This window comes from Helianthus annuus, chromosome 3 (genome assembly GCF_002127325.2).
Source record: "Helianthus annuus cultivar XRQ/B chromosome 3, HanXRQr2.0-SUNRISE, whole genome shotgun sequence".
NCBI classification, from domain to species: domain Eukaryota; kingdom Viridiplantae; phylum Streptophyta; class Magnoliopsida; order Asterales; family Asteraceae; genus Helianthus; species Helianthus annuus.
This window is the reverse complement of record NC_035435.2, coordinates 138,039,623-138,043,222: the sequence shown is the minus strand read 5'-3', so window position 1 is coordinate 138,043,222 and position 3,600 is coordinate 138,039,623.

Sequence of the window (3,600 nt, the reverse complement as noted above, 5' to 3'; positions counted from 1 at the left end):
TCGGGTCAAAAGGATGTGTAAAACTCATTTTATGGCTTAAACGGTCAAAACCGACATAACCCGAAATAACTAGGCGATCTAGGATCCGTTCAGCCAAAAATTAATTAAAAATCATCAAAATTCCCAGAATATTATATTACATCTGTTGGTAAAAGGTTTCGTATCAAAACGTGGCCAGAAACGGGTTCTACGCGAAAAGGGCCGTTTATGTAAATTTATAATATAGTTTTACGCTAATGGCCATAACTCAAAATCTGGACCACCAACTGATCCGAAATTTTCGGTGCAAGTTTATATATTAGAAATAAAGATTTCTACTCTTTCACTTTTCCAAAAATCACGTTTTATATCAAAAAGGGCAAAATAGTCAACTTTATGCATAAATCGGAAACATGCATTCGAATCGGCTAAGCATAGACTTAATCAACAAAAATTCCAGAAAGTTTTACCAAAATAAAATGGTCAAAATACTATCCAATACAGATCTCGAACATGCATGTACGAATCCGAATCGATAGTCTACGAAATAATCGTTTTACAAGACTTTCGGTTCCGATTCGTGTCTATACTATAGATTGTCGAGTTGATCGTGGTAAAATACATTCTTATATTCATAATAAAGCTATCTATGAAGATCAAACATATTGCATGTCATTTATTTTACCATTTAAGCTATTTTTCTCAAAAATCACTTCTGTTGACTTTTTAGAATCACGTTTGACTCGACAATTAGCATGCATGTAGTGGGATTCAGATAATACCCTTTAGAGGGTTTGTTTCCCACATAAATACCAACATATATCAGGTTTCAATTCGAGAAATGACTGAAAGAAATTCGTTTAATCAGAAAGTCAAAGCTTATGAACAAACAGTTTGACTTTTAGCAACAATCAAAGCAAAAACAGATTAAAGATTGAATTGAGAGCTTACAAGGGTCCTATAGATGCTTAGTTACTACTAGGAATCGGCCTTGATGATCAGATTAGCTCCAGAAAGTCTTGTGAAGTTCTTGCAAGTTGAGAGCTCCTTGTTACAATTGCAAATGTCCAAGAATTGGTCTTGTAATCTGATTTAAAGATGGATCCAGAGCTTTGGAAGTAGCTTACTGTTGTAGTAGCCATGCATGGCATCTCATTGGAGCTTTTGGAGGCAAGATACAGCTGGTTAGCACTTAAATTCGGACTCAAATCAGCCCAAATTGCGAATTCTGTCGCTGGCAGCCCCACGCGGCCCGCTTGGGTCAGACCAGGCGGGTCGCCTGACCCCTGATCAGCCCAAACAAATTTTCGTTTTTGACAGCTTTGGTCCCTGAACTTGTATGCGATGTTTCGGCTGTTTTTCTTGACCCGTAAACCCCCAAACTTGGTTTTTAAGAACCTTGGGACATTTACCTACATGGTAATGTCCTCGGATAACTTTGCGCTCAACCGAAAAGCCATGAAATTCGACGTTGACGCTTTTAGTCCCTTAAGTACGGTTTTGGCCATAACTTTCTCATACGTTGACGAAACCTCATGAAATTTTTACCACATATTCTAGTGAGTATATTTTAGCTTCTCAAAGCTTCGGGTCTGCCAAAAGTTCACTCAGAGGTATAAATTAAACATGTTGACACTTTTGGCCCCTATAGTTTGAAATACTTCACTTTTGTGCAATTTCCGCGTCGTATGATCCATGAACCACCCGTTTAAGGTTATGAACATTATGTAGGGTTATCATAGAGTCTATTTATCCATTGTTGACACTTTGGACCCTTACGTTCCATAGTTTTCACTGTTTGTCACTTTTAGTCCCTCTAAAGTTCGTTTTCACATACCGGAACCTTATGACACGTGTCAAGGCATTATTGGACGAAATTTTTCGAGGTGTTACATCCTCACCCCCTTAAAAGAAATCTCGACCCCGAGATTTTATTCAAACAAATGGGGATATTTTTCTTTCATCGTGGATTCCACTTCCCACGTGTATTCGGGACCTCTACGGGCATCCCACTTGACCTTAACAATAGGCACGTGCTTCCTCCGAAGCTTCTTTACCTGTCGATCCTCAATCGACAAAGGTTTTTCCACAAATTTTAGACTTTCGTCTATGTGTATATCTGTATGCGGTATAACCAGTGAATCGTCAGCGAAACACTTCTTCAAATTACAGATATGGAACACATTATGAATAGCACTAAGCTCTTCAGGCAAGTTTAACTTGTAAGCGACTGACCCGACACGTTCGATAATCTCGAAAGGTCCTATATATCTCGGGCTTAGCTTGCCTTTCTTTCCAAATCTCATCACACCCTTCCAGGGCGATACTTTAAGCAATACTTTATCACCTACATCGAAGTGAAAGTCTTTGCGCTTAGGATCCGCATAACTTTTCTGCCTATCCCTGGAAGCTTTCAAACGATCGCGTATCTGCACGATCTTGTCTGTCGTCTCAAAGACAATGTCTGGCCCAGACAACTGGACATCCCCAACTTCTGCCCAACAAATGGGCGATCTACACTTTCTACCGTATAGGGCCTCAAAAGGCGCGGCCTTTATGCTGGAATGGTAGCTATTGTTGTAGGAGAATTCAATCAGTGGTAAGTTCTTATCCCAACTACCACCCAAATCGATCGCACATGCGCGAAGCATGTCTTCCAGAGTTTGAATAGTACGCTCACTCTGACCATCAGTCTGAGGATGATAAGCCGTACTAAAATTCAAACGAGTGCCCAACGATTGTTGGAAACTCTTCCAAAAATGTGACGTATATCTAGTATCTCTATCAGAGATAATAGATATAGGTATACCATGTAGCGCTACAATCTTATCGACGTATAATTGTGCTAACATATCTGAGCTATACGTCTCTTTGATGGATAGAAAATGAGCTGACTTAGTCAGTCTGTCTACTATGACCCATATGGTATCATTTCCCTTTTTCGTCTTTGGCAACTTGGTGATAAAATCCATTGTCACCATTTCCCATTTCCATTTGGGAATTTCAGGTTGTTGAAGCAAACCTGACGGCTTCTGATGCTCAGCCTTGACTTGCGCACAAGTCAAACATTTTGCTACATGTTCCGCTACTGACCTTTTCAAACCAATCCACCAGTAGTTTGCTTTCAAATCCTGGTACATCTTATCAGCTCCAGGATGAACGGAATATTTAGAGCTGTGGGCTTCCTGGAGGATAACATCCCGAAGTCCTCCATAAACTGGAACCCATATTCATCCGTTTAGTCGTAGCATTCCATCTTTGTCGTAGGATAACTGCTCCTCAGTTACTCCTAACTTTTCTGCAGGATAGTTAGCTTCCAACACAGCTTCCTTCTGTGCAGCTAACACCCTTTCATTCAAATTATTCCTTATCTCAATGCGCTTGGCATTGATTCTGATTGGTTTCACCCTTTCCTTTCTGCTTAAGGCGTCGGCAACCACATTTGCCTTGCCTGGATGGTATCGTATCTCGCAGTCGTAATCATTGAGAGTTTCCATCCATCGCCTTTGACGCATGTTCAATTCCTTCTGATTGAACAAGTGTTGAAGACTCTTGTGATCTGAATAAATTATGCACTTGGTTCCATACAAGTAATGTCTCCATAGCTTCAAAGCAAACACA